Source organism: Trematomus bernacchii, unplaced genomic scaffold (assembly GCF_902827165.1).
Source record: "Trematomus bernacchii unplaced genomic scaffold, fTreBer1.1, whole genome shotgun sequence".
NCBI lineage: Eukaryota > Metazoa > Chordata > Actinopteri > Perciformes > Nototheniidae > Trematomus > Trematomus bernacchii.
Genome location: NW_022987648.1, coordinates 3022615 through 3036879, shown reverse-complemented (window position 1 = coordinate 3036879; position 14265 = coordinate 3022615). Strand labels below are relative to the sequence as shown.

At 44.4% G+C, this 14265-nt stretch overlaps 2 non-coding genes across 2 annotated transcripts; both read left to right on the top strand.

The window, feature by feature from the left end:
- Positions 1 to 11497: 11497 nt before the first annotated feature.
- On the top strand, positions 11498 to 11569 carry trnag-ucc. Its single transcript has one exon. It is a non-coding gene; the product is annotated as a tRNA-Gly (tRNA).
- Positions 11570 to 12179: 610 nt separating this feature from the next.
- On the top strand, positions 12180 to 12251 carry trnag-ucc. Its single transcript has one exon. It is a non-coding gene; the product is annotated as a tRNA-Gly (tRNA).
- Positions 12252 to 14265: the final 2014 nt, after the last annotated feature.

Below are 14265 nucleotides of genomic sequence, written 5' to 3'. Positions count from 1 at the left end.
CCTGCTGTCAGACAGTGAATTTAGAGACTGTCTTTCCACTCAGATTTCTTCCTACATTGAAATGAATGACACTTCCGATGTTAGTAGCGGTATTCTTTGGGAGGCTCTTAAGGCCACTGTGCGGGGACAGGTCATTTCGTACACTTCACGTAAGAGAAAAGATGAAAAGGCTTTCAGAAATCTGTGTTGAGCTTCGCTTACTCGATGAAACATACTCCTCCTCTCCCTCTCCTTCTCTCTATAATAAACGCCTCCTGCTACATTCAGAACACGACCTTCTGATGACAGGCATTGTTGAGAGACAACTGAGACAGTGTAGGCAGCGTTACTTTGAGCAGGGCGACAAAGCTGGTAGACTCCTAGCTCAACAAGCTCGTGCGGCCAGTGCGTCCAGATTGATTCCCCAAATCAGATTGTCCGATGGTAACCTAGCCCAGCTGATATTAACAGGTCTTTCTCGGAATTTTACACCAATCTCTACACTTCGGATTGTCCCCCGATCCCTGCCACGACCCCCAATCCTCTTGACTCCTTAACATACCCCAAAATTAACGAGAACATCGCTAGCGAATTGGGCGGCCCCATCTCCACCCTTGAGATACATGATGCAATAAAATCTATGCAAAGTGGGAAGTCTCCTGGGCCTGACGGCTATACAGTTGAATTCTATAAGGCATATTCTTCCAAGTTAGCCCCGATTTTGGCCAGGATGTACAATGACTCTCTCCAGACAGGCCGATTGCCAGAAACGTTGTCCATTGCGTCTATCTCCTTGCTTCTCAAGAAAGACAAAGATCCTACTTCATGTGGCAGTTACAGACCAATCTCACTGTTAAATGTGGACTGTAAGATACTGGTCAAAATACTGGCTATCCGCCTCCAACGTGTACTGCCAGATATAATTTCGCTGGACCAAACAGGCTTTATGGTGGGGAGACACTCTTTTTTTAACACAAGGAGGTTGCTCAATATAATTTTCTCTCCTTCCTCTAACACCTCCGAAGTCATAGTGACACTTGACGCAAAGAAGGCCTTCGATAGGGTTGAGTGGGGTTTCCTATTTTCTAGTCTTGATACATTTGGTTTCGATTCCCAATTTATTTCCTGGATTAAACTCCTATATGCCTCTCCATCTGCCTCTGTACACACTAATGGCATTCAATCTCCCCCTTTCTCTCTCCAACGTGGTACTCGCCAGGGGTGTCCTCTTTCGCCGCTGTTGTTCAATATAGCCATTGAACCTCTCGCTATCTGGCTCAGAAGCCATGATAGGTTTGAGGGCATTACGCGTCATGGCATGGTTCATAAACTGTCTCTGTATGCTGATGACCTTCTTCTTATGATCTCGAACCCCTTATCCTCTCTCCCCCCATACTGTCGATTTTAGATCAATTTGGCTGTGTATCAGGTTACAAACTAAACATTCAAAAGAGCGAAGTATTTTTTGTAAATAAAATGGCAGAGGCACTTCCCCAATCCCTATTCCCCTTTAAAAGGGCTGTGGAGGGGTTCAAATACTTGGGGGTGTTTGTTGCAAACTCTTTTAAAGACTTTTTCCCTAAAAACGTTCAGCCTCTACTAGATAAATGCAAAGCTGATATGTCTAGGTGGGCCTCCCTTCCCCTGTCTCTTGCGGGTCGCGTCAACCTTATAAAGATGGTCATCCTGCCAAAGTTTCTTTACCTTTTCCAACACATCCCAGTTCGCATCAATAAATCTTTTTTCACTGATCTTGATAAGCAGTTGAATGCGTTCATCTGGAACAACAAGCCTGCGCGTATTAGAAGGTTGTGTCTCCAACTCCCTAAATCAGAAGGGGGCCTGGCGCTCCCCAACTTTCGCCACTATTACTGGGCCTCTAATATTAACAAACTCCTCTATTGGGCTAACTATAAACTTTCAGACCCCTGCCCACCTTGGGTACATATCGAGCTGTCATCTTCTGCTCCTTTGCACTCTATAATCTGCTCTCAGCTCCCTGTAGCGACCCATACACATTTGAGTAACCCAATTGTTACTAGCACCTTAAGCATTTGGCTCCAATTCAGGAAACAGCACAGGTTACATAGAGCTTCGGTTCACGCCCCAATTTCAAACAATCACCTATTCTCCCCATCGTGTACTGACCCGGCCTTCCGCGTTTGGTCGAACAATGGTCTCGCAACGCTTAATGACCTTTACGAGGATGGAGTCTTTTCATCATTTGAGTCCCTGTCAGTCAAATTCAACCTGCCCAACAGTCATCTCTTCCGTTTTTTCCAAATCAGGCACTTCATCCAAAAGCAATTTCCCCATTTTCCTAACCGCCCCCCCGAATCGCCAATTGATACATTTCTCACACTCGACCCTGATCAAAAGTGCTTGGTTTCAGTTCTCTATGGTCAGATTGGTTCCCTGAGTCCGGACCCTATGGTGCCTCTTAAGGAGCTCTGGGAGCGTGATCTAGGTAGCAACATTTCCGATGATCAATGGAGTGACGTTCTCAACCTAGTCCATACATCATCTATCTGTGCTAGATAGATGTAATGGTTACATTTAATTATTTATCCACAGCACACAAACCATGAACTTCAATACAGGTCCATATTGGTTACTTCAAAACTATCCCTGATAAAGAAAATAATAATAATTGTATGTAATAAACTTGAAAGAAGTAGATACGTTTTACTTAATATTTATTAGAAATATATAATATTTAATAGAAATGTGTTAATAGTTAACTGCATAACACAAGTGTTATTAGTCAACAAACGCATACCTTGTTGGTCTTTATTAAAGTACTTCTGTATATAAATACTTTTACATGCTACAGAAGGGAAACAGGGAGCAAGAGAATCGTTTTTTTCTTCTCTTTTTCTCTTTTTCCTCTCTTTTTCCCTCTTTTTTCTTCTTCCCCCTACTTCCCCCTTCTTCTCCTTTCTCCCCCCCCCCCTTGCAAGACTATTGTTCCCCAGCTTTGCCACCTGGGCGCCTCCCTAGGGAGGTGTTCCAGGCACGTCCAGCTGGGAAGAGACCGAGGGGTAGACCTAGGACCAGGTGGAGGGATTATATCTCTTCGCTGGCCTGGGAGCGCCTTGGGATCCCCCAGTCAGAGCTGGTTGATGTGGCCAGGGAAAGGAAAGTTTGGGGCTCTCTGCTGGAACTGCTACCTCCGCGACCCGACCACGGATAAGCGGGAGAAGATGGATGGATGGATGGTATATGCAAATATTTTACATCATAGATACATTCTCATGTTACAGCAGCAGCAGACTATGTTTATTGAGTATGGCAGGTGTGTAAAAGTATAATACACTAACTATAAATAAACAAGTCTGAATACACTACTATGTTATACACCAAACTACTACAAATACACTGTAACATGGGATTAACATACTATATAAATAAGTATGGTGTGCAAATAATAAATAATTTGACTGTCCGCCTGAAGGCTCAAGGCTCCATTGGCAGCCACTAGCATGACTTACACAAATCTCTAACTGAACTTCCATGCTTGAGAAGCCAGTCTGTCGGTGCACAAGGGAGGCTTTGGCTATAATCGCATAAATGCATGTTTGTCTGTTCCTATTTATTGTTGTGCTGTTGTTGTCTGTTACTGTGTGTATTTTTTTTTTAATGTTTTTATTTCTCTAGTCTTGTTATGGTTATTATAACATCTTGCCAAAAGGATAACAGTTGAAAATTAGCCTGCTGGCTAACACTGGCACGTTTACAGCAATGTTGATCAATGTGCACTGTCCTTTAGATAAATAAACAAACAAAACAAACAAACAAACAAATCAGACTTGGAGTACTCAAGTCCTGGACTCGGACTCGCGCAGTGATGGACTCGGACTCAAACTCGGACTCATGAATTCTCGCGCATGAGGACTCTGACTCGAACAAGTTTTGTCTCAAGTCCGGATGTACTCTATGCTACTGTGCAGCTGCCAGGTGAGTTCCGGTACCTCGCGCCCCCGCTATTCTCAGTCTAAATATGTGCACAGACACAAGCCACTGCATCTTGCTGTGTGTTTTGACAGAGAGAGCAGGCAAAATACTGAGAAATTGGCAACTATGCAATGACAATGCTCTTGTCTTCCGATACTGGTATAGTGGTGAGCATAGCTCCCTTGACCTGAGGCCTGTACTACGAATCCAGTTCAACATACCCTGGATATGTTTTGAGTTACCCAGCTTACCTAATCCAAAACAAACGCGCTCTCGCTAAGCGGTCCTACGACGCTGGTTATCAACTCGGTAACTCAAGCCCGGTGTGCCCTATCTAGTTATGTGCGCGTTCACATGAAAGGGGCGGGGTTAGCAACATTTGACCAATCACAAACATTAACAACCGTACTGACAGCGCAGCGTCATACTTCCTGAATGAAAAGTTAACTATAATATTAGACAAATATGAAGAAGTTAAACTTTAAACATCCATGACTTAAACACTTTATCCAGGATAAAAGCAACATAGTTGCACCTGCAAGGTGAATACAGCTGGTAAAAAAAAAGTGTTTGAATGCGTACATTAACAGGTTTATGATATCACTGCCGTCTAAAACACGAGTGGATTTCTGTTTATGATATCACTGCCTCGTCAGTCCCCTCCTGCTCCCTGGCTAAATGACGCACTGCGTGCTAATAGAACCATCCTTAGGGCAGCAGAGCGGAAACGGTGGAAATCCAAACACCATGATGACCTCCTAACCTATCAGGCTCTCCTCTCCTCTTTCTCTGCTTTGATCTCTCAGGCAAAAAGCACTTTCTTTCAAGATAAGATCCAATCTTCCTATTCCAATCCCAAAAAACTATTTTCCATCTTTTCCACCCTCTTAGAACCCCCCAAAGCCCCTTCCCCCTCCTCCCTTCTGTCAAGCGACTTTGTTAACTACTTTGAAAAAAAGGTTGATGATATTCGCTCTTCTTTTTCTGACTCACCTTTACTCACCGCTGGGTCACCAGACCCACCTTTCACCCACACACTAACCTCCTTTTCCCCTCTCTCTCCAAGTGAGGTTCTTACCCTCATTACCTCTGCCCGTCCTACCACTTGTCCTCTGGACCCTATCCCCTCAAACCTCCTTCAGACTATCGCTCCTGATATTCTACCGTTTCTCACCCATCTCATCAACACTTCTCTAACTTCTGGTCACTTTCCAAACAGTCTCAAGGAGGCAAGAGTAAACCCTCTCCTAAAGAAACCCACTCTCAACCCGTCTGATGTTATAAACTACAGGCCTGTCTCTCTCCTCCCGTTCCTGTCTAAAACACTTGAACGCGCTTTAAACAACTCTCCTGTTATCTCCATCAGAACAACCTTCTGGATCCACACCAGTCTGGTTTCAAGGCAGGTCACTCAACAGAAACTGCTCTCCTTGCTGTCTCTGAGGAACTGCACACGGCTAAAGCAGCCTCCCTCTCCTCTGTCATCATCCTTTTGGACCTGTCTGCTGCATTCGACACGGTGAATCATCAGATTCTCCTTTGCACTCTCCAAGAACTTGGAATCTCAGGCTCTGCACTTTCCCTCCTCACCTCATACCTCAAAGACCGCACCTACAGGGTAACTTGGAGAGGGTCCGAGTCCGACCCTTGTCAATTAACTACAGGGGTCCCTCAGGGCTCTGTACTTGGTCCCCTCCTCTTCTCCTTGTACACAAACTCGCTCGGATCTGTCATTAGCCCGCATGGTTTTTCATACCACTGTTACGCTGACGACACCCAATTAATTCTGTCCTTTCCCCGCTCAGAGACCCAGGTTGTCGCACGCATCTCTGCTTGTCTAGCAGACATCTTTCAGTGGATGTCTGCTCACCACCTCAAGCTCAACCTTGACAAGACTGAACTGCTTTTCCTTCCGGGAACAGATTGTCCCACTCTTGACCTAACAATCAACATCGGCACCTCTATTGTTTCCCCGACTCAGACTGCAAGGAATCTGGGTGTGACCCAAGATAACAAACTGTCCTTCACTGCAAACATCGCTGCTACAACCCGCTGCTGCAGATACACGCTTTATAACATCAGGAGGATACGTCCCCACCTGACCCAGAAAGCGACGCAGGTTCTGGCCCAGGCTCTCGTCATCTCACGCCTAGACTACTGCAACTCCCTCCTGGCTGGTCTACCTGCATGTGCACCTTCAATGGTACTTGCGTACCATGCTGCGAATGGATCTGGCCCTTCCTACATCCAGGACATGGTTAAACTGTACACCCCAGCACGTGCACTCCGCTCTGCATCGGCCAAACGGCTCGCTGCACCAGCACTGCGAGGGGGACCCAAGTTCCCATCAGCAAAAACACGTCGGTTTGCTATCCTGGCTCCAAAATGGTGGAATGAGCTCCCCATTGAAATCAGGACAGCAGATAGCTTGCACATCTTCCGGCGCAGACTGAAAACTCATCTCTTTCGACTCCACTTCGAGCGATAGAATTACTAACAAAGAATTTCTAACAAAGCACTTATATACTAATAAAGGACTGGCTTATCTAAAGCCAGTTGAGTAGCACTTGAAATGTTTTAGCTCTATGAAACCTGATGTACTTATATGATTCTGTTTTCTTCAAGTTTGTATCTTGTTGGTCGAATACACTTATTGTAAGTCGCTTTGGATAAAAGCGTCAGCTAAATGCAATGTAATGTAATGTAATGGATCTGACTTTAATTACATTTGACGTGTTTCGTCAACTTAATGTGTTGCTTAAAATAATACTTCTGCATACAGTATGCGACACTGTAAGTGTTGCACGGCCAGATACGGCTCAAGAAGCTGACTCAGATAAGGAATCAAATCAAATCAAATCAGATTTTGTTTATATAGCACATTTAAAAGCGATTTTTGGTCGAGCCAAAGTGCTGTACATGTAATAAAAACACATTACTACAATCACAATAAACGACAATAAGTTACAACAGATATATATAAAAAACAAAATTAAAATAAAAACACAAGGAAAAGTCAGGAGTCGTGCTCCGCTCTAACTAGAAAGCCAGAGAGAAGAAGTGTGTTTTTAGAGTGGATTTAAAAACCCCTAGGGTCTGGGCCGACCTCACATGGAGGGGCATAGTGTTCCAGAGCCTAGGGCCAGCTGCTGCGAAGGCTCGGTGCCCTCTGGTTTTAAGCCTGGTCTTGGGCACTACCAGCAGCAGCTGGTCAGCAGACCTTAAAGCTCTGGCTGGGGTGTAGCGCTGGAGCAGTTCAGCTATATAGGCCGGAGCCAGCCCATTTAGTGCTTTAAAAACAAATAAAAGGATTTTAAAATCAATTCTGAACCGAACTGGAAGCCAGTGCAGTGAGGCCAGAATAGGGGTGATGTGGTCACGCTTTTTGTGGCCAGTCAGCAAACGTGCAGCTGCATTTTGGACTAGCTGCAGGCGTTTAATTGAGGCCTGGTCCATACCCACATACAGAGCGTTGCAATAGTCCAGTCTCGAGGTTACAAAGGCGTTAATAACCCTTTCTAAGTCATTAAAAGATAAATACGACTTGGTTTTGGCCAATAGTCTTATTTTAAAAAAGCAGGATTTGACTACAGTGCTGATCTGCTTGTCGAATTTAAAAGTGCTGGTGAAGGTCACTCCAAGGTTCATGACCGAGGGGAGGATGTTTTTTTTGAGAGACCCCAGAATATCAACCGGAGAGGATGGAGGTTGCGGTCCAAAAAAGATGACCTCAGTCTTGCTCTCGTTGAGGTTGAGAAAGTTTTTGCTCAGCCAGGATTTTATCTCTGCTAAGCAGTCCATCAGCTGCTGTAGTGAGTGTTTGACATTTGCTTTTAGAGGCAGATATATCTGTACATCGTCGGCGTAGCAGTGGAAGGGAATGTTATGTTTTGTGAGAATTGAACCTAGGGGCAGTATGTACAGTAGAAAAAGGATGGGGCCCAGAATCGAGCCTTGGGGAACCCCACAGGTAAGAGGGGCTTTGGCAGAGGAGAAGGCACCTAGCTGTACCGAGAAGCTACGGTCTGTCAGGTAGGACCTGAACCATGCAAGGGCAGAGCCTGTGATGCCAGCGGACTGTTCAAGCCGTGACAGCAGGATGCTATGGTCCACAGTGTCAAAGGCAGCTGTCAGGTCTAACAGCACCAGGACAGCTGGGCTACCTGAGTCGGCGGCTAGGAGCAGATCATTAAAAACTCTTAAAAGGGCTGTTTCAGTGCTGTGCATGGGTTTGAAGCCAGACTGAAACTTTTCATGGATTCCATGGATGGTTAAAAAAGACTGCAGCTGGGCGTAGACTACTCGCTCCAGGGCTTTTGATAAAAAAGGTAGCTGGGAGATGGGCCTAAAATTTGCGAGAATGGAGGGGTCGAGATTTTTCTTTTTAAGTAGTGGCTTAACCACGGCATGTTTGACGGCAGCTGGGACACATCCTGAGCTAAGAGAGGTGTTTAAAAGTAATAAAATACTTGCTCCAACTGAATCAAAAACATCTCTGAGAAGGCGAGAGGGAATGCTGTCTGAGGTGCAGTTTGTCGGCCGCAGGTGCTTGACTACATCCGAGAGAGAAGAGAGGGATACAGGCTCAAAGTGGTCGAGGACAGCAGGGCACAGAAAAGGAGCAGGATCTGGGGTAGCACTAGTGTGGGCTAGCCTAAGAGCAGATACTTTTTCAATAAAAAAATTAAGAAACTTATCACAGAGAGTAGTCGATGGGACAATAGAAGAAACATCACAGGGATTAATGATAGAGTTGAGGACATTAAAAAGAACCTGAGGTTTATGGCTGTTTTTGGAGATGAACAGAGAAATGTGCTCTGTTTTGGCTGCTTTGACTGCCGTCTGGTAGTCAGAAAGGCAAGCACGAAGGATTTCTAGGGAGACATGGAGTTTATCCTTTTTCCATTTTCTCTCTGCACGCCTGCAAGCGCGTCTGAGAGCACGAGTACAGTCATTGAGCCACGGCTCTGAGAGAACTTTGGTGCGTCTAAGCGTAAAAGGAGCAACAGAATCCAGTATTAGTGTGCATGTCGAGTCAAACATGGAGATAAGCTCATCAGCATTAAAAGCACAGTTCACATCTAATTTACAGATCGGAGAAGCATTAAAAACATCAGAGAACTGTGAGGCAGTCAAGGGGTTAATCGAACGCAGACGACGCGCCGGGGCACGTGATTCGACTCCTGCGGAAGGGATGGAGGTTGTAAACAGAACCGGTAAATGGTCTGAGATACGCGTTGCTGCACATATTTCATCCACAGATACAGACAGTCCAAACGATAATACTAAGTCCAAAGTGTGTCCTTTTTCGTGTGTTGGGCCAGCCACGGACTGAACGAGACCAAAAGAATCAAGGAGATTTAAAAAGTCCCTAACCAGAGGTTTGGACTCGCAACACACATGGACATTGAAGTCTCCGGAGATCAAAACACGATCATATTTCACCATGATCCCGGACAGAAAGTCAGAAAAGTCATTTATGAAATCCTTATTGCACTTTGGCGGACGATACACGACTGCGCAGAGTATCGGCGAAGCCGGGTTCAGTTCAAAAAGCTGCAACTCAAAGCTAGCATAGCTAGTTACAGGGTGAAGCAATCGGCATTGGAGGCTAGCTCTAAACACTGATGCTATGACCCCACCATGGCCGGTGGCACAGGGGGAGCTGAAGAATGTACAGTCAGGAGGAAGAAGTTCAGAGAACGGTGTATACTCGCCAGCGTGGACCCAGGTCTCCGTCAGGAACATAAAATCCAGTTCACGAGAGGTGAAGAAGTCGTTTAGCAGGAACGTTTTGTTTGCTATCGACCTAGCATTTAGCAAAGCCATGCAAAGTTTTCGCTCCGGGCTTGCCGAAGGTGTAGTGCGTCTCCAGTGTCCTGGACTTCGAATAGCAAGTTCGAGTCCCACTGCAGTCAGCATGTCGTTGTGTCCCTGGGCAAGACACTTCACCCAAAATTGCTCCTGTGGGGATTGTCCACAGTACTGAATGTATGTAAGTCACTTTGGATAAAAGTGTCTAACAAATGACATGTAATGTAATGTTATATAGATTGCTCTGAAGATGGGAGGTGATATTCTATTAATTTTCACGTTCACACAGTCAGTTGATTTTTGCCGGCTGTCATTCCTGCAACGGCAGTTTTTCTGTATTTCCTTTATCCTGTAATATGACTTGATAGCTTTAAACTCTGCACACGGAGCTCTGATTGGTCAGCAGGCGGTGCTTTCACTGAGTTGATCTCTTATCCTGGTACCAAACCTGCTCCGGACCAGGGGCCTATACTACGAAGCAGGATTTTCACTTAGCGAGCTAACTTCCTGGATTTCCGGTCCTACGACGCAGGTTCACTTCTTAGCGGGCTAGATTACTTATTCTGAACGGCTAGCCTCCGGAGCAGGATAGGTTCCAGGATAAAACACTGCCTGCTGACCAATCAGAGCTCAGTGTGCAGAGTTTAAAGCGATCAATTCATATGACAGGAGAAAGGAAATACAGTTTAAACTGCCGTTACAGGAAAGACGGCTGGCCAAAATCACCGACTGTGTGAACGTGAAAATGAATAGAATATCACCTCCCATCTTCAGAGCAATCTGACTATTATAACATTAGCGTTAAGAAAGCTTACTTAAATATCTGCCACAACATAAGTAACCGGATCAAAGTAACATTACGTAGCCTACAATCCGCGGCACTGTGAGTGCAGACGTCGATGTGACCCATTATCATTCATATCACATCATAATGTATCATATATTTCCTTATCTGAGTCAGCTTCTTGAGCCGTATCTGGCGTGCAACACTCACAGTGTCACATAGGCCTACTATATGCAGAAGTATTATTTTAAGCAACACATTAAGTTGACGAAACACTCGAGTCAAATGTAATTAAAGTCAGATCCACTCGTGTCTTAGACGGGACAGCAGTGATATCATAAAACTGTTAATGAACGTATTCAAACACTTTTTCTTTTACCAGCAGTATTCACCTTGCAGCTGCAACTATGTGGCTTTTATCCTGGATAAAGTGTTTAAGTCATGGATGTTTAAAGTTTAACGTCTTCATATTTGTCTAATATTAGTTGACTTTTCATTCAGGAAATATATGACGCGCTGCGCTGTCAGTACACGGCTTGTCCATGTTTGTGATTGGTCGATCACTCCAAATACCATCCCATTTATGTGAACGCGCACCTAACTAGATAGGACACGGCTGGCTTGAGCGATCGAGTTGATAGCCAGCGTCGTAGGACCGTTTAGCGAGAGCGTTTTTATTTTGGATTTAGTCAACCGGATAACTCAAAACATATCCAGGATATGTTGAACTAGATTCGTAGTATAGGCCCCAGGGGGGTATACTACGAATCTGATGGTCCAAACTAGTGTCTTGGAAGCCAGTCTGATGGTCCACATTAGGGTCTTTTGCTAACATAGATAATAGGGAAGACCGTCAAAAACATGTCCCACCAATTCAGCAGTATGCATCATTTTAAATGCAGGATTACTTTTGGCATAAACCTTTCGGAGAAATTGGTAACCATGCAATGAAAAGCCTTTTGTGTAGCGATGGTGGTATAGTGGTTAGCATAGCTGCCTTCCAAGCAGTTGACCTGGGTTCGATTCCCAGCCATCGCAGTTGTTACTTCTATTCTTAACTTTGTTGCATGAGAATCAAGTCTGATGAAACCGGCCAACAACCTCTTAACCGAAGCAATGGTGGTATAGTGGTGACTTTTAGTAAATTTAGTATCAACAGTTGGAGAAATAGCCAACTATGCAATGAAAAGCCTTTTGTGTAGCGATGGTGGTATAGTGGTGAGCATAGCTGCCTTCCAAGCAGTTGACCCGGGTTCGATTCTCAGCCATCGCAGTTGGTACTTCGATACTTAACTTTGATGCATGAGAATCAAGTCTGATGAAACCTTGTAACCGAAGCAATGGTGGTATAGTGGTGAGCATAGCTGCCTTCCAGCAGTTGACCTGGGTTCGATTCCCAGCCATCGCAGTTGTTACTTCTATTCTTAACTTTGATGCATGAGAAGCCATTCTGATATTCCACACTAGGGTCGTAGAAGCCAGTGTGGTGGTCCTTACTAGGGTCTTTGGCTAAAATAGGGAATAGGGAAGAACTTAAAAAAAAGATTCCCACCAATTCAGCAGTATGCATAATTTTAAATGCAGTATTACTTTTGGCATAAACCTTTCTGAGAAATTGGCAACTATGCAATGAAAAAGCTTTTGTCTTGCGATGGTGGTATAGTGGTGAGCATAGCTGCCTTCCAAGCAGTTGACCTGGGTTCGATTCCCAGCCATCGCAGTTGTTACTTCTATTCTTAACTTTGTTGCATGAGAATCAAGTCTGATGAAACCGGACAAAACCTTGTAACCGAAGCAATGGTGTTGACTTTTAGTCAATTTAGTATCAACAGTGGGAGAAATAGCCAACTATGCAATGAAAGGCCTTTTGTGTAGAGATGGTGGTATAGTGGTGAGCATAGCTGCCTTCCAAGCAGTTGACCTGGGTTTGATTCCCAGCCATCGCAGTTGTTTCTTCTATACTGAACTTTGATGAATGAGAAGCCTGAATGATGGTTCAAATTAGGGTCTTTGGCTAAAAATTGTAATTGGGAAGACCGTCAAAATCTTTTCCCCATCAATTCAACAGTATGCTTTATTTTAAATGCAGGATTACTTTTGGCATAAACCTTTCGGAGAAATTGGCAACCATGCAATGAAAAAACGTTTGTCTTGTGATGGTGGTATAGTGGTGAGCATAGCTGCCTTCCAAGCAGTTGACCTGGGTTTGATTCCCAGCCATCGCAGTTGCTAATTCTATACTTAACTTTGATGCATGAGAATCAAGTCTGATGAAACCTTGTAACCGAAGCAATGGTGGTATAGTGGTGACTTTTAGTCAATTTAGTATCAACGGTTGGAGAAATAGGCAACTATGCAATGAAAAGGCTTTTGTGTAGCGATGGTGGAATAGTGCTGAGCATAGCTGCCTTCTAAGCAGTTGACTTGGGTTCTATTCCCAGCCATCGCAGTTGTTTCTTCTATACTGAACTTTGATGCATGAGAAGCCAGAATGATGGTTCACATTAGGGTCTTTGGCTAAAAATTGTAATAGGGAAGACGGTCAAAATCTTTTCCCCACCAATTCAGCAGTATGCTTCATTTTAAATGCAGGATTACTTTTGGCATAAACCTTTTGGAGAAATTAGTAACCATGCAATGACGCCTTGTCCATTAGGCCACATGGTCACAAAAAATGCACTGACTTAATAAGTTAGATTCACTGGCTAGTATGGGGATTGAACCCATGACCTTGGCGTTATTAGCACCACGCTCTAACCATCTAAGCCAGGGGTGGGCAATTATTTTTTACAAGGGGCCACTTCAGAAACTCGAGCTGTGTTGGGGGGCCGAATCAAAAATAAGTTGAACTTAATTCTGCTCAATATACCAATACTGAAAAGGTGTTTTACAGTATGTTAAAGATAAGAAATGAATCAGCTTTATACAAAAATAAATGAGTGTTTTTGATTTTAGTTTTTTAGTTCATTTTACTTGTTCATTGAGAAAAATCCAGTCTGTCTTGGGCTTGAACAAGTGCACGGAAATCTGGTTCAATGTCTGAGGTGGATATGCGAAGGACAGCTGAGAGGTGATCATCAGTGATAGAGGATCTGTATCTGGATTTGTTGAACTTCATCACTGAGAATGTCTGTTCACATATGTAGGTAGATCCAAAGAGGACCATCATCTTCTGAGCACGTCTCCTGATGTGTGGAAAGTTCTCCTCTTTCAGGGAAGAGTAAAACTCAGGCAGTGAGACTGACCTAAAGTGCTCTGACAGAAGTGTGTCAGACTGCAGGTCAATGAGTTCAAGCTGAACATCACTGGGTGCATCATCCACATGGCATGTAAATGGGGAAAAGATCATGTTCATTTTATTCTCAACTGTTTTGAAGTCTTTAAATCGCCTTGAAAACTCACCATGCAGTGCTTCTAACATGGATGAGTACCTCTGGAGGTGATCAGCTGATGGTGTGGCTTCCTTCAGTGTTGGCAAGTGCGTGAGAATGTTGTCCTCCATTTGGCTTGAGAGAAGCTGCAGCTTTCTCATGAAAGCCTTCACTGCACTGTACATGTCATGCACAAAAAGGCCCTTGCCTTGCAGTTTGACATTTAGTTCACTCATTAGTGCAGTCACATCTACAGCAAAACCAAGGTCTGCCATCCAGTCTGCATCTGAAAGCTGTGGGATGTCGTTTCCTTTCTTCACACAGAAGTCTTGAATCTCTTCTCTCAGGTCCCATACTCTTTTC